Source organism: Camelus bactrianus, chromosome 4, assembly GCF_048773025.1.
Source record: "Camelus bactrianus isolate YW-2024 breed Bactrian camel chromosome 4, ASM4877302v1, whole genome shotgun sequence".
Classification (NCBI taxonomy): Eukaryota; Metazoa; Chordata; class Mammalia; order Artiodactyla; family Camelidae; genus Camelus; species Camelus bactrianus.
The window spans coordinates 60,455,076-60,483,041 of NC_133542.1; the positions used below are offsets into that span (position 1 = coordinate 60,455,076).

Consider the following 27,966-nt stretch of genomic DNA (forward strand, 5'->3'; position numbering starts at 1 on the left):
GTAGCCATTTTGTTAAGTATGTAATGGTATCTCATTGTGGTTTTAATTTACATTTCCCTAATGGCTAATGATGTTGAACATCTTTTCATGCACTTATTTGTCATCTGGATAACCTCTCTGGAGATTCAGACATTTTGGTTGCTACAAGGTACTCCTTCCTTCCTTTTTGATTCTCAGTGGATCTAAGGCAGAAGAGTCTAAATAGCTTACAGACAAATGACGAGTTGTTGCACATGGGTACTTACTACTGGGTGCAAGATATTGTTCTAGGTGGTAGGATAAAGCAGTGAAGAGAACAGACAAAAACCCCTGCTTTTATTAAGTTTATATTCTAGTGGGGGGAGATGGCCAGAAGACAAAATAAATAATTTAAATTTATAGTATGGTTGATGGCCTTGGTGCTTTAGGGAAAAATTAAAAACAGAAAGAGCTAGCTTATTTTAGTTGCAATTCAAAATAGGGTGGTCAGGAAAGGCAACTTTTCCTGAGAGTAGATATTTGAATGAAGACCTAGTGTGAGGGGAAGCCTGTGGGTGTCTGGTAGACTGCTCCTGACCTTGAAGCAGGTGTGTTCAAAGAGCATCAGGGTGCCCAGGATGGCTGGAGTGGTGGTGAGGAGAACAGAGGCTATGAGGCCAGAGCAGTGTCAGAGGAGGCTGAGCGCACAGGGCATCTAAGGTGGGACTTGGGCAAGACTTGGCTTCTCCTTCAGTGAGGTGGAGACTCTTTGGAATATGTAGGGCAGAAGGTTGGCTAGTTCTGATTTCACTTCAAAAGGAACATCCTGGCTGCTATGCTGAAGGGAGAAGGGTGGAATCAGGGAGACAAGTTTGGAAACTGCTGCAGTAACCAAGGTGAGGCATGATGGTGGATTGGGTAGGGTGGTGGCAGGGAGGGTCACAAGCAATGGCAGATTCTGGGTATATTTTGAGATAGAATAGACATACTTTCTTATCGAGCCAGATGTGGGGTGAGAGAGAAAGAGAAAAGTCTGGGTCTAAGTTCTTAATTGGAGCATCAGAAGGATGGAGATGCCCTTAAAGGAGACAAGAAAGACTGTGGGAGGAAGCTTGAGATCTTGGATCAAGACATGCACCATTTAAGGTGATTTTAGACACCAAGTGGAGATAGCATAAAGAGGAGGCAGTCAGATGACAAGTCTGGGGTCCTGGGGAGAGGCCTGGATGGAGATACTAATTTGAGAGTCATTCTTGGTGCAGCACTTATGACATAGTTAGTGCCCCAGAGTGGAGGCTCCTCTTTTGATTACAGGTCCTCAAGTCCTTGATGCAAAGTCCTTGGGACCAGGTGTTAGAAAAGCATTACATTGAACTCTATGAAATTGCCAGTATCTGACCATTCTTGATGTACAATAATTTTATATGGTTCATCCTAGTAATACATTCCACATGCCTTACATTATGTAACACTCTCAGTGGGGTCTAGGACAGCGCTCTGTAATCAAACACAGAAATATTTCTGTAAGTGTACTCACACTAAGTAGGAATCATCTACACACCAATACACACACACTCGCCCTTTCCAGTCAGCTTCTGCTGCCAAAATACATCATATGAATCTCACATTTGCTCCTCACATTTTTAGAGCTTTTTCTCACATTTTTGGACTTTGGATTGTGGGCCTGTATTATGATCATTGCTGTTGTGACTGTCATTTTACTATTCTTTGTGGCATCCAGACAGTTGAATGAGTGGATGGTCCTGAAAGGCATATTCCAGCTCAATGTTAAGCCCATGACAGTGCTATTCATTGGTAAATCATGCAGCTTCCAAAGGTGGGAGCTCTGTCCCATGAGTAAATACAAGACCTGAATAACCAGTTATTGGGGGATATTTTAGGAGAGAGTCAATGATAAGAGAGATGATTGGAGTTGATGTCTTTTACGGCTGTTGATCTCACTGAGACAGGATGACTCTAAATCATTTCTACTCTGCAGGCCTCATTCTCTGCGTCTGTAAAATGGGGACAAGGAACTGAACTTTGTGATTTCTGAGGGTGCTTTTGGCCTTAATGTTTTCAGGGTCTCTCTGCTTCTCTGTGTCTTCTCTTTGCCCACTGGTTGTCCCCTCCCCTCCATCTCTACATCCTTGTTTGCTGAGTAACTCTTTTCCCACACTGTATCATGGCAATTTCTCCATGATATGCAGCCAGAGATTAGCATGGGCAGCTGGGATGGGGAGGCAGAGGTTTTCCTGTTGATTCCCAAATTGGGAAAAACAGTCATTTGCAGCAATTACTTCTTGACGTCTAAGTGTGTTTTGGCTTGTGCAACAGCCACAGGCTTCCTGGGAGATTGCTAATCCAGGGCACAGCTCCTCTTTCCTGGAATGGTGTTGATAGTTGCAGGGCCTCCCTTTTCCAGTTCTCTTGAGAAATGAGTTATATGATGAAACAGTTTTTCTTTCTTAAAAAAATTTATTTATTTTTATTTAAGTATAGTTGACGTGCAATATTATATTTTGCAGGTGTACAATATAGTGATTCACAATTTTTAAAGGTTATACTCCATTTATAGTCATTACAAAATATTTGTTTTATTCCCTGTGCTGTACAATATATTCTTGTAGCTCATTTTACACATAGTAGTTTATACCTCTTAATACATCATTCCTAAATTGCCCCCTTTCCCCTTTCCTCTCCTCACTGGTAACCACTAGTTTGTTCTCTATATTTGTGAGTCTGTTTCTTTTTTTTTATATTTAATTGTTTGTTGTATTTTTTAGATTCCACATATAAGTGAGCTCATACAGTATTTGTCTTTCTCTGCCTGACTTATTTCATTTAGCGTTAATACTCTCCAAGTCCATCCATGTTGTTACAGATGGCAAAATTTCATTCTTTTTAATGGTTGAGTAGTATTCCTTCCTTCTTTCCTTTCTTCCTTCCTTTCTTTCTTTCTTTTTTTTTTTTTTAACATTTTTTATTGATTTATAATCATTTTACAATGTTGTGTCAAATTCCAGTGTTCAGCACAATTTTTCAGTCATTCATGGACATACACACACTCATTGTCACATTTTTTTCTCTGTGAGTTATCATAACATTTTGTGTATATTTCCCTGTGCTATACAGTGTAATCTTGTTTATCTATTCTACAATTTTGAAATCCCAGTCTATCCCTTTCCACCCTCCACCCCCCTGGTAACCACAAGTCTGTATTCTCTGTCTGTGAGTCTATTTCTGTCCTGTATTTATGCTTTGTTTTTGTTTGTTTGTTTGTTTGTTTTTGTTTTTGTTTTTTAGATTCCACTTATGAGCGATCTCATATGGTATTTTTCTTTCTCTTCCTGGCTTACTTCACTTAGAATGACATTCTCCAGGAGCATCCATGTTGCTGTAAATGGCATTATGTTGTCGGTTTTTATGGCTGAGTAGTATTCCATTGTATAAATATACCACTTCTTCTTTATCCAGTCACCTGTTGATGGACATTTAGGCTGTTTCCATGTTTTGGCTATTGTAAATAGGGCTGCTGTGAACATTGGGGTGCAGGTGTCATCCTGAAGTAGATTTCCTTCTGGATACAAGCCCAGGAGTGGGATTCCTGGGTCATATGGTAAGTCTATTCCTAGTCTTTTGAGGAATCTCCACACTGTTTTCCATAGTGGCTGCACCAAACTGCATTCCTACCAGCAGTGCAGGAGGGTTCTCCTTTCTCCACAGCCTCTCCAGCATTTGTCATTTGTGAATTTTTGAATGATGGACATTCTGACTGGTGTGAGGTGATATTCATCATAGTTTTGATTTGCATTTCTCTGATAATTAGTGATACTGAGCATTTTTTCATGTGCCTGTTGATCATTTGTATTTTTTCCTTGGACAATTGCTTGTTTAGGTCTTCTGCCCATTTTTGGATTGGGTCATTTGTTTTTTTCTTATTAAGTCATATGAGCTGCTTATATATTCTGGAGATCAAGCCTTTGTTGGTTTCATTGTTTGCAAAAATCTTCTCCCATTCCATAGGCTGTCGTTTTGTTTTACTTACGGTTTCCTTTGCTGTTCAGAAGCTTGTAAGTTTAATTGGGTCCCATTTGTTTATTCTTGCTTTTATTTCTATTGCTTGGGTGGACTGCCCTAGGAGAAGATTTTTGAGATGTATGTGAGATAATGTTTTGCCTATATTTTCTTCTAGGGGGTTTATTGTGTCTTGTCTTATGTTTAAGTCTTTGATTCATTTTGAGTTGTTTTTTGTGTATGGTGTAAGGCAGTGTTCTAGCGTCACTGCTTTACATGCTGCTGTCCAGTTTTCCCAACACCATTTGCTGAAGAGACTGTCTTTATTCCACTGTATATTCTTGCCTCCATTGTCGAAGATTAGTTGACCAAAAGTTTGTGGGTTCATTTCTGGGCTCTCTATTCTGTTCCATTGGTCCATATGACTGTTTTTGTATCAATACCATGCTGTCTTGATGGCTGTAGCTCTGTAGTATTGTCTGAAGTCTGGGAGAGTTACTCCTCCAGCCTCTTTCTTTTTCTTCAGTAATGCTTTGGCAATTCTAGGTCTTTTGTGGTTCCATATAAATTTTATTATGATTTATTCTACTTCTGTGAAATATGTCCTGGGTAATTTGATAGGGATTGCATTAAATCTGTAGATTGCCTTGGGCAGTGTGACCATTTTAACAATATGGATTCTTCCAATCAAGGAGCATGGGATGTCTTTCCATTTTTTTAAGTCTTCAAAAGCTTCCCACTAAAATCTGGGACAAGACAAGGTTGCCCATTATCACCACTCCTATTCAACATAGTCTTGGAAGTCCTAGCAACAACAATCAGGCAAGAGAGAAATAAAAGGGATCCAAACTGGAAAAGAAGAGGTAAAAGTGTCACTATATGCTGATGACATGATACTATATATAGAAAACCCTAAAAGGTCCACACAAAAACTACTAGAACTAATTGAAGAATTCAGCAAGGTAGCAGGTTACAAGATTAATATTCAAAAATCATTTGCATTTCTTTACACTAACGATGAATCAACAAAAAAAGAAAGTAAAGAAACAATCCCCTTTAAAATAGCACCCAAAGTAATAAAATAACTAGGAATAAATCTAACCAAGGAGGTGAAAGACTTATACACAGAAAACTATAAACCATTGATGAAGGAAATCATTGTGGTTTTGATTTGCATTTCCCTGATGATTATCTATGCTGAGCATCTTTTCATGTGCCTCTTGGGCATCTGCATGTCCTCTTTGGAGAAATGTTTATTCAGATCTTCCGCCCATTTTTCAATTGGGTTCTTTGTTTTTTTGATGTTGAATTGTATGAGCTGTTTATATATTTTGGATATTAACCCCTTATTGGTTATATCATATGCAAGTGTTTTCTCCCACTCAGTAGGTTGTCTTTTAGTTTTGTCCATGGTTTTTTTTTTGCTGTGCAAAAGCTTTTAGGTTTTATTAGGTCTCATTTGTTTTTTTTTTATTTTATTTCCGCTTTTATTTCCTTTACTTAGGAGACAGATCTAAAAAATATTGCTACAATTTATGTAAAAGAGGTGTTCTGCTTATGTTTTCCTCTAAGAATTTAATGGTTTCTCGTTACACAGCCTAACATTTAGATGTTTTTGCCCTTTAGATTTATCAAAATTCTGAAGCAGTTTAGAGTCCAAGAGAAAGTCTCGTACATGTTCAACAGGAGGTATATACAGGACCTTTGTCATAGCAGTCATCATGGTAGCAAAAAGGTGGAAGCACACCAGATCCTATCACCAGGAAAGGTGGTGAGAAAAGCATGGTAAAACCACCCAGTGGGGCATTGTACAGTCATCCAAGTGAAACAACAACACACCATGCCTTGATACGGATGAATCTTAGCAAAATGATAGAAAGTGAAAAAGTAAATTCCCAAAGGTTGTATACAGCAAGGTTATATAAAATGAAAAATAATGCATGTGCGTGTGCACACACACAGACACAAATACATACAGATACAACTAATTATAAAGGAGAGTAAAGCAATGATGAACACTGGACTCAGGATGATGGATACCCTGAGCTGGAGCAGTTAATGGGTGGCTGCAAGAGGTTTCATATAGTGTCATATGATATCCCTCAAGGTTCTGGTGGATTTTCATTTTACTTTTACATCATGGGTTAATTGGTATTTACATGTTATAGCTAACTAATTGACTGACTAAATAAAATGCAGTCCAAGCATAGACCATGATGACAGTGTGACATGATCCAGGGATTATGATGATTCCAATTTTGTCTTTCTGCAGTCCACTGTTTGGTGGGGTCCAGGAAAACTCAGAGAGGAGGGAGCGGTTTGGTCTGGCCTTTGGAGTGGCTTTCAAGGAGGGAGATGGAGGGGGGAGAATGGTGAGGGGTGGTGGTAATGGTAGGGTGGGGATATACAAAGTAAATAACAACCAGAACTGCATGCCTGCTGACCCATCAGTGTAGCCTCTGGTAGTAAATAGTATTGCTGTCCAGGTGTCTACCAAGTGTAGATCATCCAGGAAGACAAGGAGGGGCTTGAGGTTCGGGTGGTGAAGAGGTAGAACAAGAATAAATGTTTCAGCATCACCATCTTTATTCCAGCTCGCATCAGGACACTTCTATACATCATCTTCCTTGATTCTCACACAACCTGGGCAGGTAGGCACTATGACTCCAATTTTTAAGAGTAGGAAAAAGACTATGGAGGGATGATGCAACTTGCTCAGAATTACCCAAAAAAGAGAGTAGAGCTGGAGCTGAAGTTGAGCCAGATGCCCAAATTCCTAGCCTGTGCTCTATGCCCTCTACCATCCTGTCAGGCTGACAAGTGTAGAGGGTGTGGCCAGTGGAGGTCAGGGTGAGAGCCAAGGCATAAAGTGGGAGCCTTTAGACATATGTGAGGACTGTGTGGTGGAGGAGCAGGAATGAGGCTGCAGAAGAGCGCTGGGCAGCTCCTTAGGCTGGGTGGGTGTCCGTGGCCAGGGACATTCTATTTAGAGTCTGTAAACCTCCACCCTTCCTCCCCAAGAAAGTCCACAGTGGCCACACCCTTGTCATGGGCTTTCTGGGGAATGTTTCTGGAACTGGACAGAGCTCAGGCAGGGAAGGAGGGCAAGGCACTGCCCTGGAACCAGGGCCAGAGATGACTTTGGAGTTTAGAAGGGAGAGGTTGAGCACAAGGTTTTGGCCTTTGGGGCTGGAGATGAGTAATGTCTGGTTAGGGGAGGAGCTACACTTTAGGAATGAAAAGGAAGTGATTACAAAAAGAATCAGAAACAGAAGATGTGGCTGAACAAGTAAATGGTTTTAGTCCCAGTTCTGGTGAGAGAGAAGTGCAAGGACTGGTTTCATGGGATTCATCAAACACATCTGAGTGGTATATTGATGGAGGCAATGTATGTAGGGGGAGAGATAGAGCGAAGTCTGGGAGAGAGGAGAAAAAGATGTACAGAAACAGAGAGACTGAGGTGGAGGCAGAAATACACAAAGGTAAAACAAAAACACAAAGACACATAGACACAGAGATAACCTGGAGATCCAGATGCACACAGAAACCAGAGCAGTGAGAGAGAGAATCAGAAAGGCAGAGCAATAGGAACAGAGACAAGAGAGAAAGGGGTACAATGACACAAACACCTAATGGATAGCTGTTTAATGGAGAAAAAAATGTATGAACTTCCTGAGAAGGACTATATCTGGCCTTTTGGGCCTCCCTGGGAGGATGGGTTCTTTGGCTTAGCTGAAGTGTTGGACAGCCCTAAATCTGTTCTTTCCTCACTGACAGGTGGAAATTCCGGGGTTAAAAGCCACCTACAATACAGACTTTCCCTGTAATCACAGCATCTCAGCCCCAGAAAAGGCTTTAGTGGCATCTCCCATTCTCCCATCTCAAACCTCTGCTTACACCCCTGTGGTGAACTCCGAAGACCAATCACTTAGTACTAATTCTCAGAACATTCTTCCCAGGTTGGGAGCATCACATCAACAAATCTGGTGCTGTTTTTCCACTTGGCTTTTCAGGTTGTTGATGACAATGACTCTGGTCCCATATAGTCTCTTTTCCCCAGGACCATCATCTGTAGTTCCGTTGCTGGTGTTATCAGTCAGACAGGCTAAGTTATGCTGTAGTAACAAACAATCCCAATATCTCAGGGGCTCTCGGGAACAAAGGTTTCTTTCTTGTATTAAACAATATTCTGTTAAAGAAAAATTATCCATGATGCTTGTTACAAAATGGTAAGATAGACTTTATTTGAGAAGGGGTATTGTGATGAGTGTGGAGACCACCACAATAGGGCCTTGCAGAGATTGGACTCAGCTCCAAATACAGCATGCGCAAGTGGAAATTCATAGCTAAGGAGAAGGATTGGGGATCAGTGGATGGAAAATCGCTAAGAGGAAATACCCAGAGTAAGGGGGATTCCAGCTAACAGGATCTAACAGGATTCTTACTGAAGGTGGTCCAGGGTGATCATACGTCACCTGGCGGGTGCTGGAGGATGAAAACCTGATCAAATATAGAGAGTGATCAGATACGGAGGATGGAGGATCCTGGCTCAACTGATTTGCAAGTGTTCTTGCTAAAACTGGCTAATGCAAAGATGAACAAACACTGACACTCAAAAGTATGAGTCTGCTTGAGAAGAGAGTTCAGAATAGAGTTGGCCAAGGAGAGAATCTCTGTCACCTGCTCACACTGTTTATGTTCACTGTGGGCCAGAACAACTGCTCCAACTCATATTCAATCCAGGAGCCAGGCGGATCAAGTGGGCTCTATCTAAAGGAGGGTGGGGTCATCCTCCAAGGAAGCAGCGCTGGGCGGGGAGAACCAAAAGAACATGCGCTTTGTGGTCTACGCCGTGACGCAGCACGCGGACGCCGTCCAGACCGTCTCCGCCGGTCCCCACACCCTGCGCTGCCACTCTCCGCGCGTTGACCGCCAGCCGGGGGTGTGGTGGAGCCCATCTACCTCGTGGAGACCCGCTGCCCGCAAGTGCTTGGTGGCATCTAGCGGGTCCTGAACAGGAAGGGGCCACATCCCAGGGGACTCCCAGGTGGCCCTTTGGCTTCGCCACTGACTGAGGGCCCCCACCGGCGGCCAGGCCTTCCCCCGTTGCCTCTCTGACCACTGGCCCGCCCTGCCCGCAGACCCCTCTGGACTGAGGAGGGTAGGCCGCCTCCCGCAGCCCCGCCGTCTGGGCCGGACTCGAAGCAGCGCCGCGTCCGCCCGCACCAGCCCTCACCTTCTCCTCACGACACCTCGCCAGACTGTCCAGACTCGCGGGTGCTCTTTCCAGGTATGTTTCCGGGATTTCAGAGGCAACAGAAATGCCCTCGCAGCAGGTACTTACTTGACCCATGGAGGTGGAGGAAGGGATGGGACATCCAATCCTTTTTGTGTTTCATTCTTGCAGAGGGAAACTCAAATCTCCGCCATACCTCTCCCCCACCCCAATTAAAAAAATGCATTAAGGGTTTAAAACAACACCATACAACACAAAAATAAAACCGGTTGTATTGGTTGAAGAAAAAGAGAACATGAGGCTCCCTACCCTGGTCCTCAAAGCTTCTACCGGAAATGACGCAGATCACCTTCCACCGCGCTGCATCAGCCAGAGCCTTCTGTCAGTGCAGCGGGGAGGAAAATTCTGCACTCAGGAAGGGGCAGCGAATATTTGTGAACAGGAATGCCGTTTACCACAGTCGCTTCTCCCACAGTACAGTTTAAAGCTCTCCAAGCTAGTCCCTTGTTTAGGGTGCTCCCGAGTTTATTAATGTTCCTCTTGATATTTGGGAGCCAGTATTGGACAAGGGTCCAGTATTGCAGGGAGGTGATGCCCCTAGGGCACTAGGTGATCTTACCCATGAGTGGTCTTCTTTCATCTTACAGTTACACCATATAGAATATGTGTCCCCCAAGTTTACCGTGACAGGAGAGAGAGAGGAAGAACACCTTTTTTTTTTTTAGCCATTAAAAGAAAAAAAGTATAGTCAGTTTACAATGTTTTGTCAATTTCTGGTGTACAGCATAATGTTTCAGCCATACATATACATTTTCATTTTCATATTCTTTTTCATTATAGGTTACTACAAGATACTGACCATAGTTCCCTGTGCTATAGAGTATAAAATTGTTGTTTATCTATTTTATATGTAGTAGTTAATAGCTGCAAATTTCGAATTCCCAATTTCTCCCTTCCCAACTGCTTTCCCCCTGGTAGCCATGAGTTTGTTTTCTATGTCTGTGAGTCTGTTTCCATTTTGTAATAAGTTCATTTGTGTCTTTTTTTTTTTTTTTTAAGATTACATGTATAAGTGATATCATCTGGTATTTTTCTTTCTCCTCCTGGCTTACTTCACTTAGAATGCCAATCTCCAGGTCCATCTATGTTGCTGTAAATGGCATTATTTTATTCTTTTTTATGGATGAGTAGTATTTCATTGTGTGTGTGTGTGTGTGGGGGTCTTCTCTGTTCATCTGTCAGTGTACAATTAGGTTGCTTCCATGTCTTGGCTGTTGTAAATACTGCTGCTGTGAACATTGGGGTGCATGTATCTTTTCAAATTAGAGTTTCCTCCAGATATATGCTCAGCAGTGGGATTGCTGATCCATATGGTAAGTCTATTTTTAGTTTTTTAAGGAACCTCCATACTGTTTTCCATAATGGCTGCACCAAACTACATTCCCACCAACAGCGTAGGAGGGTTCCCTTTTCTCCACACCCTCTCCAGCATTTATCATTTGTGGACTTTTTAATGATGGCCATTTCTGACTGGTGTGAAGTGATATCTCATTGTAGTTTTGATTTGCATTTCTCTGATAATTAGTGATATTGAGCATTTTTTCATATGCCTATTGCCCATTTGTATGTCTTCATTGGAGAATTGATTGTTTGGGTCTTCTGCCTATTTTTGGATTCGGTTGTTTGTTTGTTTGTTTGTTATTAAGTTGTATGAGCTATTTGTATATTCTGGAGATTAAGCCCTTGTCAGTCGCATTGTTTGCAAATGTTTTCTCCCAGTTCACAGGTTGTCTTTTTGTTTTGTTTATAGTTTCCCTTGCTGTGCAAAAGCTTATATGTTTAATTAGGTCCCATTTGTTTATTTTTGCTTTTGTTTCTATTACCTGGGTAGACTGCCCTAGAAGAGCATTGCTAAGATTTATGTCAGAGAATGTTTTGCCTATGGTTTCTTTTAGGAAGTTTATAGTGTCTTGTGTTATGTTTAAGTCTTTAAGCCATTTTGAGTTTATTTTTGTGTACGGTGTGAGAGAGTGTTCTAAATTCACTGATTTACATGGGGCTGTCTAGCTTTCCCAACACCACTTGCTGAAAAGACTGTCTTTTCTTCATTGTATATTCTCGTCTTCTTTGTCGAAGACTAATTGACCGTAAGTGTGTAGGTTTATTTCTGGGCTCTTTGTTCTGTTCTATTGATCCTTATGTCTGTTTTTGTGCTGATACCATGCTGTTTTGATTACTGTAGCTCTGTAGTGTTGTCTAAAGTCTGGTAGGTTTATCCTTCCCACTTTATTCTTTTTCTTCAGTATTGCTTTGGCAAGTCTGGGTTTTTTGTGATTCTATATAAATTTTAGGATTGTTTATTTTTGTTCTGTGAAAAATGTCCTGGGTAATTTAATGGGATCACATTAAATCTGTAGATTGCTTTGGTTAGTATGGTCACTTTAACAATATTAATTCTTTCAATCCAAGAGCATGGAATATCTTTCCATTTCTTTAAATCACCTTTAATTTCCTTAATCAATGTTTTATAATTCTCTTTGTATAAGTCTCTCACCTTCTTGGCCAGGTTTATTCCTAAATATTTTATTTTTTTGGATGTGATTTTAAAAGGGGTTGTTTCTTTACTTTCCTTTTCTGATATTTCATTATTAGTGTAAAGAAATGCAACTGATTTCTGTATATTAATCTTGTATCCTGCTACCTTCCTGAATTAGTTTATCAGATCTAGTAGTTTTTGTGTGGCACCTTTGGGATTTTCTATATATAGTATCATGTCATTCACATATAGTGATAGTTTTACCTCTTCTCTTTCAATTTGGATCCCTTTTATTTCTTTTTATTGTCCAATTTCTATGGCTAGGATTTCCAATACTATGTTGAATAGAGGTGGTGAGAGTGGGCATCTTTGTCTTGTTCCATATTTTAGTGGGAAGGCTTTAAACTTTTCACCATTGAGTTTTATGTTGGCTGTGGTTTGTCATAAATAGCTTTTATTATGTTGAGATATGTTCCCTCCATACCCACTTTGGTAAGAGTTTTTATCATAAATGGATGTTGAATTTTATCAAATGCTTTTTCTGCATCTATTGAGATGATCATGTGATTTTTGTCCTTTTTTTGTTGTTTTTGATGTGGTGTATCCCATTTATTTGCATACGTTGAACCACCCTTGTGTCCCTGGGATGAATCCAACTTGATTGTAGTGTACAATCTTTTTTATGTATTGTTGAATTCTGTTTGCTAATATTTTGTTGATAATTTTTGCATCTATATTCATTAGTGAAATTGGCCTGTAATTTTGGAAGCACAGCTTTAATTTGATCTCTCTACCTAGGTTTTACTAGGCTTTATTATTCAATGCTTTTAAAAAATCTCATCTGTTATTGCTTGGGGTCTAGAAGCAATTGACTCTTCTGTAGCTCCAAGATGGAAAAGGGCATCCTATCTTCATTGGACTTTGAATGAATGAAAAATAAACCTTTATTGTTTTAATCCACTGAAATTTTAGTTTTTACCTGTTTTGACAGCTACTGTTAATTATTTTAATGCACAAATTGATGTAAGAAGTGGAGTGCTGCATTACAAAAACATAAAAGATATGATGTTATCTTAGTGATTGGGGACAGGTAATGGGAAACTGAACTGGGGACTGGAAATACGGAGGTAAGAGCATTTAGTGGCAAGGTGTTTGTAAATTGTTGCCAGTGATGACTTGAAAATGCAGATCCTGTGCTTACTGAACTTGTCGTTCTAGGGAAGAGGGAGAAAAATAGAATGATGGTAGCTTGGCTGCGTTTGGCAAGGTATTACAAGCATGAGATGAGCCCAGGAAATTATTAGGTTTATTGCAAACAGAAATTAAGAAGAATAGAGAGTCCAGAAATTTGAGGCCTTGAAGTTGGAATAGTATACTGCTTTAGAAACCACACAATAAAGAGATGAGGTTCAGTAAGAATTTAAGTGGCAAAGGCCCAGCAAAACCTCTCAGTTGGAAAAATGACTCAGGGCATAGATCAAATACAAAGGGCAGACTTCCCATTGATTTTTCCATATAGTCTTAAGGTAGCTGCCATTAATTTAAGAAAGAGAGAAGCAAGGGAATAAGAAAGCAAGGAAAAGGACAGATTTGAGAACTGTATCTTAAAAGGAACTTTGGCTGTGGTCAGTGGAAATAGGTCAGAAATCTATTGTATTACTGAGTGAAATGCAATGCCAAAGAAACCATGATTCTGGTCTAGAAAATCTTTGAAGCTTGAAACAACCCTTGGGATGCCAACCTTCCATGAACAGCAAGTAGACTAAGAAAAATACACAGCATCCAAGGAGGGCATAATCCCTAATACTCACTTCCTAAGTGTCCAAGGAAGGTCATGGATCCCCAAAAGTGGACCCTGGTGTCTTGGGAATGATGGACATGCATTTGCTGCTCTGTGAGGACACTTATTACTCCTCACCCAGAGCAGGATCCTTCTTGAAGTCAGCCCAGCAGGGTGGTAGAACTGCTCCAGATCTATGACTCTTGTATGTTTCCCATTCTTCCCAAGCAGGCCTGTTGATTGTGGTTATCCTGCTCCTCTTCCTTCATTTTATTTTGGATGTGTGGTATGTGTGTTGGGGGATAGGGATAGCTGGAATAGAGGGATATATAATTTGTCTTTTTATCATATGTGTAGTTATGTAAGGTAGTGTTTCTCAACTGGGCAACATTTGGCAATACCTGGAGGCAGTTTTGATTGTCTCAGCTGGGGGAAGGGAGCTATTGACATTTAGTGAATGGAGGCCAGGGATGCTGCTAAACATCCTACAGTGCACAGGACAGCCCCCTCCCCCAACAAGGAATTGTCCAGTCTAAATGTTAGTATTAGGTCTAGGGAATAAACCCTGGTCTAGGGAATAAAAGTTGTAGAATTCTGACCTAATAGCAAGATTGTGGGACATCACCTGCAAATCAGAAAGCCTGAAGTGGAGTTGGTGCTCATTCTTTCATTCAACACTTAACTGAGTGCCTGCAGAGTGGAGGGGTTGGAGGGGGTGGTTGAGGGGTGGGTTGGTTGTCAGGCATTAATGCTAGTTGCCGAAATAGACAACCTCCCAAAATCTCAATATCTTAAACAATAAAAGTTTTTTTTTTTTACTTCATGTTAAGGAAAATCTGTTTTCCTCCTGAATAACTTTATGGGCATTGTGAGCCTGGTAATGGATTGATTTTCCTCATTGGCTTAGCTACTAAGAAGCTCATTATAACAACTGTTCCTTGCTGTTTACTGATGTTTCCTGGCTTATCTTCCTATTTGACTCTTATTTCCCCATGACTTTGATTTTTTTCTACCTTACCTACCCCTACCCCCAATATTGCATGTATTTTTGTTTGTTGTCTCAGAGTACCAAAATACCCTTGAGATTGAAGTGAGCTATAGAGTAAATGAATGAATCAAAAACATTCTTGCTGGAAGATGGCTGCTATTAAAGGGAAATTGGGGAAATAGTAAGTATCCCTTTCCTTCTTTAAAAAAGAAAGTAGAGCTTTGAGTCCTGGCTTGAAAATTTACAGAATTGAAACTGTTGCTTAGGCTTGGGATCTGCAAATAGTTTTTCTTTTTCATTCTGCAGTTTTACGTACCCCTTTTAAGTTGCTATTTTAACAATCCAGAGTCTCATTTGCTTTAGCTGGCAGAGGAAGGAGATAAGAAAACCTTTTCTCCAAGGTCTTTTGGGGAATCACTTCATGCAAATATCTTTGTCTCAGAAGGAAACTGTCCCGAGGTTAAGTCTCTGCCCACTCCTGAGAAAGCAGCATTCAGAGTTGGTGTTTTTCCTTTTGCTTTTCTGTTTCCAAATATGAAAAAGTCAGGGAGTCAGGAGACCAGTCACAACCTTGCTGTTTCTGATCTCGGGAAAAACGAGTGGGCTGAGAACCCACCCACATCCATGGGTCTCGTCTGTGTACCAAAAGAGTGGGGCAACCCAGTGAAATGTGCTTTCTGATAATTTTGGTTGAGTGGAATTTTTGTGACACCCAAACCATGTATTCAAAAGAAGCTAGCTCTGCTCTTATAAACATAAGAAATGTTGGGTTTGGAGGCTCAGGGAGGGATATCTCACTGATGACGGTTTTGAGAGGGTCAGTGTGAACCTGGGAGCCCCACTGCCTGGCTTCCAGTCCCTGCTGCATCCCTAACTTGGGCAAATTGTGTTGCCTTCTTAGGCTTCAGTGTTTTCATCAGCCACAATAGGATGACAGCAACAGAACCACGTGTAATGAAGCGTACATGCCATATTGCTCATAAAATGCTGGGCGCATTATGCAACCCACATTCCTGATTGCATCACTTAATTGGACAGGGCACTGCTGGATTGGGGTGTGAACACCAGAAGGACTCACTGAGCTAGGATGCCCTTATCCAGGGCCCCCTGGACTATCCTTTCTCCTCTTCAAAGACGTCAGAAAAGAATTGCTCCAGCCGCTCTCCCCAAATGAGGTGAGAAGAAAGGTATAGAAACGTCATCATGCAAAGCTTCCAGATGTCCAGCTCTTAAAATCTGTAGTGTCCTGTTCCTCTTTATCCAATCCTTCCTTGGGACATGAGTCCCTTTCCCTTTCTGATTTCCATTTTCTCTTCCGTGAAATGAATGGATTAGGTTAGATCATCTCTAACCTAATGTACTTCATCTCACCCCAGTTTAGATATTTTGTGTTAAATTAAAGCAGGATTTCCCAACCTTGGGATCATTGACATCATAGGGCAGATAGTTCTTTGTTGTTCTGTGTATTTTAGGATGTTTAGCAGCAGCCCTGGTCTCCACCCACAAGTGCCAGTAGCACCTCTCTCCCAAGTTGTGACAACCCAAAGTGCTACCAGACATTGTAAAATGTCATGGGGTTGGGGGAACAAAATTGCCCTGGTTTTGAACCATTGACTTAAGAGTACTTAAACGTAATAATGCTTATCACCTCTATTGAGTACTTCTTTATGCCAACCACAATGCTGAGATTTCCATGCCGGAATCTTACTTAGTCCTCACAATACCCTTGTGAAGTAGGTATTAATAGCTTCTGCTTTGCAAATGAGGGTGTTGAGCTAATAAATGATGAAGCTGGGATTTGAACCCACGTTTTCCCAACATCAGAGCCAGTAATGCTTGTCCACTTTAAAAGTTTAGAAATAGAAGTGTAGTCTTTTGAAAAGTAAGGCAATACGGTTTATGTAGTAAGAACACGGAATTTGGAAACAGACAGACCTTATTTAGAATATTAATTCCAAGCTCATGAGCTGATAACCATTTCCTCACTGAGCTGCTTTTCTTCCATTGTTAAATTAAGAGTAATATCAGCCTTGTAGTTTGTTGAAGGATAAAATATGGCAGAGACATCTGGCATGCCAGGCCCTTCTCCAGCTAAATGATATACTCACCAACAATGAGCAGTTGCTTTCATTCCTTCCCCGCAGCCCTGGTGTGGTGTCAGAGGTGGATGAAAACCTCATGCCGTGGTGTATCACCTCATTCCTGGTCCCACCCTCTCTTGCGTGTCTAGACTTTTCTTCTGAGCTCCAAACCAGCATAGACAGTGATCTTCATATTCAGTACAACCAGAACTGAAATAGTCATGCTACCCCTAATTTACTTCTCCATGTGTCCCATTTCTCAGTGACCCTAGTCACCTAAGCCAGGACTCTGGGAGCTGTTCTTGACCTTTCCCAACTCCTTACTCCCCATAGCCAAGCAGTAAGTGGGCACTGTTCACTGTCCTTGCTGAGACCTGCCTGCATTTATCTGCATCTCGTCCTCTCTGCCTTTCTCCCAGCCAGGTCACCGCACCTCACACCTGGGTGCTGAAAGTGCCTTCAAGGCAGTCTCACTCCCTCTACACTTGCCCTCACAATCCACCCCGAAAGTGCCGCTGGATTAATCTTTCTCTGCTGTGCGTCTGACCAAGTGACCAGCCTCCTTATTCTCAGGATAAAGCCCAGTTCCTTATCTGGCACTGGAGCTCATCTCATTCCGCCTCCATCTTCTCTTCATCTTCATCTCTGGCCTCTCTCCCTTTCTTTTTCTGTTTCAGCCTTACGGAAGCACTCACAATTTATTGAAGGTGCCATGCCCTCCCTTCTCTTCAGCCATCCGAGTATGTTCATGTCTAGAAGAGAACACTTCTCTGCTACCTCTGCTCTGGCCTGGACAACTCCATCCAGCCTCAGCTTAGAGCTCATGTTCCCTTGGGAGCCTTCTCTAATCCTGAACTCTGCTCAAGCATCTCCTTGGGCTTCCCCACTAAGGCAGCAACTATGCTGTGCTGTCGCCCTCTGTAGACAGGTTTGTCTCCCCTACTAGACTGTGATTTTTCTGGGTGGCCAGTGTGCCTTTTTCAGTAATCCCCAGTGTCCAGCTCAGGCTTTGTTATAGTAAGTGTTTGTAGCATAAATGAATGATAACTCAGTGTTGCAAAAGTTAAAGAGTGTCTGTCAGAAGGAGGGAGGAAACTGAGGTAGTGAGTTAATTGAAACTGGAAAATAGAAACTGGTCCTGAAACTAGCTCAGAGACCCCTCTTTTCATCTTGATGTCTCCGGGAATTCAACAGGAAGATTATCCTATTCCAGAAAAATGTGACTCAAGGTTAACTGTATCTTTGACATTAAGATAGATAAGAAACCATCTGCATACCTGACAAGGAGCTTATTTTCTTTTTTGTGGAATAAATGTCAGATGGAGAGGAACAAAGAACCAGGAGCTGTATGACCAAGGATTCACCTTTAGCTTAGCTGTTGGGGAATTTATGAATGAGTCTTTCTGATGATGTAACTTGAAAAACTAGGTGAGTTTTGGTATGCTTTAGGGCAGGATTTCTCAATATTATTGTCATTTTGTGCCAGATAATTCTTTGTTGTGGGGGCTACCCTGTGCATTGTAGGATATTTTGCAGCATCCCTGGCTTCTACTCACTAGAAGGCAGTAGTCCTTTGTGGCATTGTAACAACCAAAAATGTCTCCAGACATTGCCAGATGTCCCTTGTGGAGACAAAATTGGCCCTGGTTGAGAACCCCAGCCCCAGAGGAATTAGAATTGGAATCCATCTGATGGAGCCAAGGGAGCAGTGGATGAGAGATGGGTTTAAAGTTCATGCCAACTTTGCCATTTATAGAAGTTGTTTTTTGTAAGTTCCATATGAATTCAGGATTAGGATGTTTGACTTGGGGAATCAGCTTCACTTCTGTGGATTACAGCCTCCTCGTCTGAAGTAATAGAATAATGCAAGTCCAGAATGTTTTGGATCCTTCCAAGTTCAGTTTTGGTCTTAGGAGTGATTAGGGAGATGGAGTGAGCTCAGAACTGGGGACAAGGATCAGTGGCCTGGCAGCTACAGTCAGCCGATGAGGTTCAGGTCTCTGCTTGCTTAGGATGGCCTGTCTCCACAGGCCAACTCAGCTCTCTCCCGGGAGCTTCCCCAGATGCCACAGGAAGGACTGTCTCATTCAGTCACTTCCTGCCTCAGTCACTTCCTGCCTGTGCTCCCTCTCCAGCAGCTAAGACTGTCAGAGCTGGAAAGTGCTTAGAAACATGTGGTCTGAGCCCTTTATTAGAGAGAGGGAAACAGACTCAGAAGAGGGAAGAGACTTAGCTGAGGTCACACAGTGGGTTAGAGTAAGACCTCTTATTGATCAAGTTTGTTTGTTTGTTTGTTTGTTTGTTTGTTTCTTTCTTTCTTTCTTAAACTACTTTGTTGAGTTATGATTGACATGTAAAAAGGTGTACATATTTAATGTATATAGCTCAGTGGGTTTGGGGATAAAGTATACACCTGTGAAACCATCACCACCATCAAGGCTGTAGGCACATCTATCACCTCCCAAGGTTTCCTCCTGCCCCTTTTCTTTTTATTATTAATGTTTTTTTTTTTGTGGTGGAAGTCTTTATTTCATTGAAACGTACATGCCTTTGGTTTCACACTTCCTATATCCTGATTTCTGCTTGGTGATAGCCGTCTAATGTAAACATAGGTCCATAACACTTCAGCAAGAAATAATGTATTTTCTTTACCTCCAAGAGAAACATTTGGCTTTTAATTGAGCTTTAGCCCAATGAAATGAAACTAATAGTAGGAGTTTGAGGCACTGGGCTGGATTTAGAAAGACTTTTGGAACAGTTAGAGCCTTTTGGGAAATTCCCCTTCTTTGGAGGTCATTCTAGTCTACTGTTGTATATAGAGTTGCACACTGGGGTTGTTTCCCATCATGTGATTTAGAGGAAAGAACCTGGGCTTTGGACATAGGTGCAAATTCCAGCTCCACCTCTTCATAGCTGTGTGAATTTACCATGAGGATAACACCATTTTTGAATGGTACATGTGGGCTGCTTATGTTACGTATATTATCTTATTAATTCTTACGACAGCTGTGAGAAGAATGTTTCACAGTTTGTGGGTGACAGAACTGAGTCTTGGAGATTTTAAGATACAAAGTTACATTGACTAACAAAGTTAGAAGTCGTGGAGTGAGGAATTTAACCTAAGGCAATCAGGTTCCAGATTATAAATGACCAAACAGATTAAAAAAAATGATTAGCAATAACCACTTCCTGGAACTTCAGTTTCTTAATATGCTAAATTGGGATGATAATACCTCCTCAGAAGTATTGCTGGGAGGATTGAATGAAATAATGCCTTGGTAGCGCCTGATGCCCATGAATGTTTGACAGATGAGTAGTCTTCTCTTTAGCTCATGTCACTTTTTTTTTTAAAATAGACTTTATTCTTTTAGAGCAGTTTCAGGTTCACAACAGAACTGAGTAGAAAACACAGAGTTCACACATAGCCCTCCCTACCCGCACGTATATACTCCCCTACCCTCAACATCCCTCATCAGTGTGGCATATTTGGTACAATCGATGAACCAACATGGGCACATTATTATCAACCAAAGTCCATAGTTTACATTAGGGTTCACTCTAGATGTTGTACATTCTGTGAGTTTTGACAAATGCATAATGACATGTAGCCCCCACTATAGTATCATACAGAATAATTTCATTGCCCTAAAAATCCCTTGTGCTCCATCTATTCATTCCTCCCTCCCTCTCCCCAAACCCCTGGAAACCATGATCTTTTTATTGTTTTTGTAGCTGTGCCTTTTCCAGAATGTCATTTGGTTGGAATCATACAGTTTGTAGCCTTTTCAGATTGGTTTCTTTCATTTACTAATATGTCCTTTAAGTTTCTTCCATGTCTTTCATGGCTTAATAGATCTTTTTTTTTTTTACTGCACATACATTTTTTAATTTACATATGTGTACTGTTCATTGTTTCTAAGAATTTTTAGAGCTTTAGCTTTTTAAACTTACATAGTTATCAAAGGAATAAAGCCAACCACAAAATAAGAATTAATTCAAAAAGATACATACGCCTTGCTATTAACAGCAACATTATAATTGCCAAGATACAGAAGCATCCTAAGTGCATATCAATAGTTGAATAGATAATGAGGATGCAGCATATATGTGTGTGTGTGTGTGTGTGTGTGTGTATAATGGTATATATATATATAAAATGGAATACAACTCACCCATAAAAAAGGAGGATATTTTGCTATTTGCGGCCCTTTGTTCACTTTTTTTTTTACTTCAAAACCCAGAATTTTATAACTGGCAGAGACATTTCCATTACATCAAAAACAACAAAATACCTAGAAATAAACTTAACTAAGGAGGTTACCTATACTCCAAAAACTGAAATGACACAAAGAAATGGAAAAATTTCTTGTGCTCTTGGATTGGAATAATCAAGACTATCAAAATGGCCACACTACCCAAAGCAATCCACAGATCCAATGCAACCCCCATCAAAATACTCAAGACATTTCTCACAGAACTAGAACAAACAATTCTAAAATTTATAAGGAACAACGAAAGACCCCAAACAGCCAAAGCAATCTTTTGTAGGTGTCTCTTTTTTTTTCTCTTTCTTCTTTTTGTTCTTTTTTCTTATGATTTGATGACTAGAAAGGTTCCTTTAACATTTGTTGTAAAGCTGGTTTGGTGGTGCTGAAATCTTTTAGCTTTTGTTTATCTATGAAGCTTTTGATTTTTCCATCAAGTCTGAAGGAGAGCCTTGCCTTGCTAGATATTCTTGGTTGTAAGTTTTCCCCTTTCTTCACTTTAAATATATCATGCCACTCCCTTCTGGCCTGTAGACTTTCTGCTGAAAAATCAGCTGATAACCTTTTGGGAGTTCCCTTGTATGTTATTTGTTGCTTTTCTCTTGCTAATTTTAATGTTTTCTCCCTATCCTTAATTGTTGTCAATTTGATGACTGTGTGCCTTAGTGTGTTCCTATTTGGTACTCTCTGCACTTCCTGGATTTGGTTGACTGTTTCCTTTCCCAAGTTGGGGAAGTTTTCAGTGATTATCTCCCCCCAGATTTTCTCAGGTCCTTTCTCTCTCTCTTCTCTTTCTGGGACCCCTATAATGTGAATATTAGTACGCGTCATATAGTCTCAGAATTCTCTTAAACTATCCTCATTTCTTTTCATTCTTTTTTCTGTTCTGAAGTAGTGATTCCCACTCATCTGTCTTCAGGTTTACTGATCCATTCTTCTGCCTCATTTAATCTGTTCTTGGTTCCTTCTAGTGTATTGTTCATTTCAGTGATTTTATTCTTCAACTCTGGGTGTTCTTTATATTTTCCAACTCTTTGCTAAAAACTTTGCTCTGTGCATCTATACTCCTCTTGAGATCTCTGAATATCTTGGCCATCATTACTTTAAACTCTTTCTCAGAAAAATTGCCTATTTCCTCATCTCTTATTTCTTCTGGGATTTTATCTTGTGCCTTGGCCTGGGAGATATTCCTTTGCTGCCTCATATCATCTATCTTTTTGTGTTTGTGGATTCCTTCCACAGGCTTTGGGATTATTGTTTTCTTATTTCTAGTATCTGCCCCTGGTGGATGAGGCTGGATTAGAGGCTTATGCAGGTTTCCTGGCAGGAGGAGCCCGTGCCTGCCCACTGCTGGGTGAAGCGTGGTCCTGAACCTCTTGTGGGTAGGGCTGTGTCTAGAGACTTTGTGGCTTAGGAAGTCTGATTGATGGGTGTGGCTGTGTTCCCACCCTGTATGTTGTTTGCCCTGAGGCTTCCCTACAGGCTGTTGGATGGGGCTAGGTCTTGGTTCTAATGATCCAGTCAAGATTTCAGCCTCCAGGAAAGCTCATATAGATTAACACTCCCCGGAATGTCTGCCACTAGCTTTTATGTCCCCTGGGTGAGCTGCAGCCATTCCCCAGGTCCCCAGGAGACCCTCCAAGTCCAGCAGGCAGGTCTGGCCCAGGGTCCTATGAAGTCACTGCCTCTGTCCTTGGACCTGCTGCATGTGAGTTTCTATGTACGCTTCCCAAATGAATGGAGTCTCCGTTTCCCCTAGTCCCTTGAGGCTTCCAGAGCCAAGCCCCCCTGGCCTTCAAAACCAAATGTCCTGGGGTCTCCTTCTCTTCCCAGTGCTAAGACCCGAGCTGGGGAGCCTGATGTGGGGCTTAGAACTCTGACTCCAGTGAAAGGGCCTCTGGGACTTAACAAATCTTCAGCTTGTGGGTCACCCACGTGAGGGGTATGGGGCCCAATTATATCGCGAGCATGCCCGTCCTGCCATCCTGCTGTGGTTCCCTCTTTATGTTTCCAGTTGCAAAAGATATTTTTTGCTAGATTCCAGTGTTTTTTTGATGGATGTTTAGCATTGAGTTGTGACTTCATTGTAGTTGTGAGGAGAGGCAAGCTCGTGATCCTACCACTCTGCCATTTTGACCCTCAGTCCCTTGAGAATGGAAAAGAACCTTAAAAACTGGTGCTGAGAGACCCTAAAGGCATCTGTACTTTTTTTTATAACCAACTGTGCAACCTGGGGCAAGTGCCCTACCCTCTCTGGATTGTTGATTGGTCTGTAAAATGAAGTGGATGAAATGAGTGGATGTGAAGAGGATTAATTCAATAATGGATATGAAAGTATTTGGGGAAAGGTACTTTACTTTCATCATTTTCCTTTCTTTAAAATCTCTCTATGATAAAATCTCCAGATACGTTTGTTTTTGGACTGCAGTAGACAATCAACTTTACACCAGGATGGATTGTGAAGACATTGCCAGATGGTTTATTATGGTGGGTTATAACGAGATCAAATATGTGTAAGTGGCAAAGACTGAGGTGTCTTTTAGTGGTTTGTGCTGGGGGTAGTATTGTGTGCCTCCCCGATGGATTATGCTCTGAGTAGCATCCAGGAACCACTGAGGTAGGTGAAGAGGCAGAGAGAGCAGCACCGATGCTTGGCGCACTGCTTGGGAAGAGCACATCAGTAAAACTTAAGTTGGAAACTTAGTGTTGTTCACATCAGATTCATGTCCACAAATAGTGGAAAGAAAAATGAGGAAAGGTGAAAAATACTAAGGCTGAGAGATTGAGAGAAACAAGTGAAGAAATTAGTTTATCAAGAGCTGATTCACCATTGACCTCTTCTAGTTGTGTGACCTTGGACAAGCCATTTCTAGAAGAACAAAGCGTTGTTTCAGGCCCTCTGGGAGATGGAGATGAGTATAGCTCAGTCTTATCCCTCAAAGCTCTGGGAGATGCAGACAGCTAAGACAAAGATGCCGTTGAGAGGGATGATTGCTGAGCAGGAGGATGTACAAGATTCTGTGGGAATGCAAAAGGGAGAGGGGATTGAACTGCCTGAGTGGTTCTGGGAAGATACTAGACAGGAAGTGTTTTTTGAAATAGGCATTAAGGGAAGAAGCTACTTTTACCAAGTGGAGTAGGAGTGATGGTGGGCCAGGTGGCCCTATTCTCACAGGAGAGAATAACTTGCATGAAAGATGAAGGCAAGAGGTGGCATGGTGTCTTTGGGCAATCAGTTAAGATTGGGCACGGCTCCAGCATAGGCCACATGGGAGAAGAAAGCAGGGAAGAAGGGAGGGCACAGATCAAAAAAATCCAGTAAACCAGGCTCATTGGGACTTTTGTTCCTGTGGACAGTGATAAGCTATGGAAAAATTGTAGGCAGAGGAGGAATGTGGTCACATTTGCACTTCAAAACAGTCATTCCAGTACTGGGCAGAGGATGAGTTGGAGTGAGAGAGGCTGGCAGGGGGGCCACCAGTAGAAGCCTGAGGCACTTGTCCAGGTGAGAGATAATTAAGGCAGGGGCCAGGAAGATGGGACAGGGGCCTCAGATTCCCCATCTACAAAGTGAAATAAAATTAAATATTTCTGAACCCAAGTTTCAATGATGGCCTCAAAGACTAAAAGTGTAACCATGGCTGGGATTGGAGATACCTTCGGAAATGAATGTCCTCTGGAGGAATGCCATTTTGTAGACTCCCTATAATTCTCTTGGCTGGGTGTATTTGAGGGAGGGAGTGTTCCAGTTTTCATAACAGCCCTGCTAAAGGGTGAAGAAACTATGCTGAGAAACTTGAAGGATGGGATCTGAGGCTGGGTATATTTAAATGATTATAAGAGAGTCTAAGGTTTGGGAGAACCTTGAGAAGCCAACCTGTTGGATGCTCTCAGCACCTCTTGAGCATACTCACTGAAGACATTGCCCAGTCTCTTCTTGGTCCTTCCTGTAATAAGAAGGCATTCACCTCCTGAATTGCCTGTTCCATCGCTGAAAAGTCTTAGCACTGAACATCAACCCATCTGTCCCATTTTTACCTCACCTTGGCCAGAGAATGGAGTGTTTTTGAAAGAGACTGTCTTAAGAATCCTTGCACAAAAATGCCTGATTAATGAAGGCATTACAAAAGCAAGCCATTGCCTTGATTGAAATTAATTTTCATTTTTTCTCATTTGAGGCCCTGCAGTATTTCAAGCTTTATGTCAGACAGAGACAGAAACATCATTGAACTCAAGAAGGATTTTGTCAAAATAGAACTCTGGGTATCAGATTTTAATGCCAACTGTAGTTAAGATGGTTCTGTCCATGCTGACAAGTACTTGTGGGGCAGGAAGGCCATATGGTACAGGCTAAGAAAGCCAGAATCCCTTCTTGGTGTTAGGGATCGCCTAGTCCTAGGATGAACATGGGAACTGTTAAGAAATAAGGAAGAAGCTGCTGCAGTGAGTGTGAATAGAGGGTTGGAGAAACATTGAGGCAGTGACTCCAAATGCAGTGGGCTGCTCTCTGCCCTCTCTCACCCCTGCTTCCCTTATCTGCCTCCTACTCCAAACCTCTTCTTCCTGGTTTCTTCTACTGTCCTCTTTCTAAATTGGCTACCTTCTTCCTCCTTCCTTTCCCACCCAGCTCTTTCTCACTCCAGGTTTCTGTCTCATTCCCCACATAGAAGCAATGAGTTACATTTTTATGATGCTTTGCAGTTCAGAGTTAGTTGGAATACATCATCGCATCAACCTCACAACCACACTTACAGGTAGGTGCTGTCCCCATTCTGCAGATGATGAAAATGAGGCTAAGAGAGATGAAGTCACTTGCCTAAAGACACATAGCCACATGGCAGCAGAGGCAGGTGATGACTCATGCTCTTTTTTCTGAACATCACTCCATCACTCCAACTATGCAGATTAAGTTTCTGGTATTCCAGTGTGCTGACTTATGCTGGATTTTCCCTGAACATAGGGAACCGAATAATCGCCTTGTGTAAGGACCCCAAAAGATGACCACTTTCTTCTGGAGGGATTTTTAGAGGAGGTCAAAGGAGAATTTGTCTCCCTAAAAGTTGTCTTGAATTCTGGGAAAGTCTTGTTGGTCATTGGAATCTTTTAATGCCCATGCCCACTTCATTTGCCCAAATTCCATTCTGCTGATACTGACACTGTTAGCAGAAGTAGGCTAGAATCAGCTTTGTGCTGGAACCAATTCATACTGGCCTGTTTGTTATATTTTGGGGAATTTTGCAAGCTGGTTGTGAAACACAGCCATTATTGAAAATTTATAATATAAAGTTTTAATCAAATCAATTATAATGAAAATGAGGGTAAGGAATATTCAAGACATCGCTTCTTAGTTATTTCACTGTATTTTGCTATTATTATAATTATTCTTGAGGTTACTTACATCTGTTGTATCTGAATGATGAAAATATGATACAACATTAAGTATTACTCATCTCTTACCAACCCTATGTTCCATGACATCACATTGGCATCTTGAAATTGGCTGTAGGGGAATATTTACACTATGGAAACTGGCAAAAGCTACATATCAAGGCCCTTTTTCTTCCTTAGAAAACCAGTTATTAAACATTTATCAGCCCAGCACCGGCTAAGATAGGTAAAGGTTTGTAGTGATTGGGCCTGTAGAATCCTGATTGCCCACCTTGGTCTTCCTCTCTGCCAGCAGAGACCTAGGCAGAAGGGATAATGGTGTCTAGAGAGGAATGGAGATAATAGACATTGGGAGGTTACTCACTGTTTGCCCTCCCTTCCTCCCCCTTGGCGGTGATAACACCAGCAGTGGTATATGACAGCTAATGCTTGCTATGGGACAGGTACTGTGTTAGCCTCATGACATGCCCTTTTCTGTTTAATTCCCATGAAGGTCATATGAGGTAAATATTACTGTTCCATTTTACAGATGGAAACCTGAAAGCTCAGGGAGGTGGAATGACTTGCCCAAATTTACCTAGAGAAGTGGTAGATCCAGGCTTTGAGGCCAGTTCTTTCTGATCCCAAATTAGTGGTTGTTCTGAAAGGCTGATGGGGAGGAGAAGTCATTGAAATTCTATGGTCCACCCTGTACTTCTGTTCTCACCTTGAGAAGCTCTTTGGTTGCTCTGGATCAATGACATGTCAGGTGTCTTCAATTAAAATTAATCACAAATTTCAAATAGAAGTCAAATTTGAGGCATCTCTTCATTTATCCAAACAATTTTTGAGTGCATGTTGTGTGCCAGGCACTATCTTAGGCTCTTGGGATCCAGCAGTGCACAAGACAGACAAGATCCCTGCTTTTGAGGAGCTTATGGATGAGCAAGGAATTGACTTTAGGCCTGGTGACACACAGATTTGGCACCTTCCCAGGATATCCCCAGAGCTTACTCTGAGGTTATGTTCAGAAAACTGGGTGACAATCATGTGCTCTCTGGCAGTCACCAGCCTTGCCCTGGTCTGGCAATATCCGCCTTTGAGGTTAGCAAAACTCCCTTTCTCTCCCCTCTTTCAAAACAAGCTTGGTCTCCAATTGTCAAATTCACTACTGCTGCAGAGAAGGAAAAGTGGCCCTGGATACTGTCCACAGATTCTTTCCCCTTCCGGGGTGAGGGGACTGAAGAGAGGTGTGTACATGGTTTCCTCAAATTGTGGTTTCCTGTTTGGGTTTGTGGTTTTAATCCCTATTTTTGGCAGTCACTTCAACTATAGGCCAGCCAATCATGTGAGTTCCTTACCCTCATGGGATAGATTCTGATGTTAGAGGGGAGGTGTCTGATTTATCATTATTTCATCCTTCTTTTGGGAGAGTGGAGGCAAAGCTAGTTGTTGGGAGGCTTGCTTGCTTGCTTGCTTGCTTGCTTTCTGTCTTTCTTTCTTTTCTTTTCTTTCCTTCTTTAAGGGCAAGGTCAAGCCATTCTAGAATGCTTGACTGCAGCCACATTCAGGTTGCTAATAGGGATATTTCCTGGAGCCTATATTTTGGCTGAGAAATAAACAGTAGAACTCTTTTGGCAACTCTTGATCTATGTGATGTTGATTTCCTTAGGCTAGCTGGAGTTATTTTCCCTGTCGTAATGGTGGTAGAAACATCTTGAAAAGCCTAGAAACCTGC

General features: G+C 41.6%; 1 long non-coding RNA gene across 1 annotated transcript in view; it reads left to right on the plus strand.

Annotated features, from left to right (window-relative positions):
* LOC141577484 (uncharacterized) overlaps positions 1–27,966 on the plus strand; it is a 74,191-nt gene that overhangs the window by 3,936 nt on the left and 42,289 nt on the right. The window lies entirely within an intron of this gene.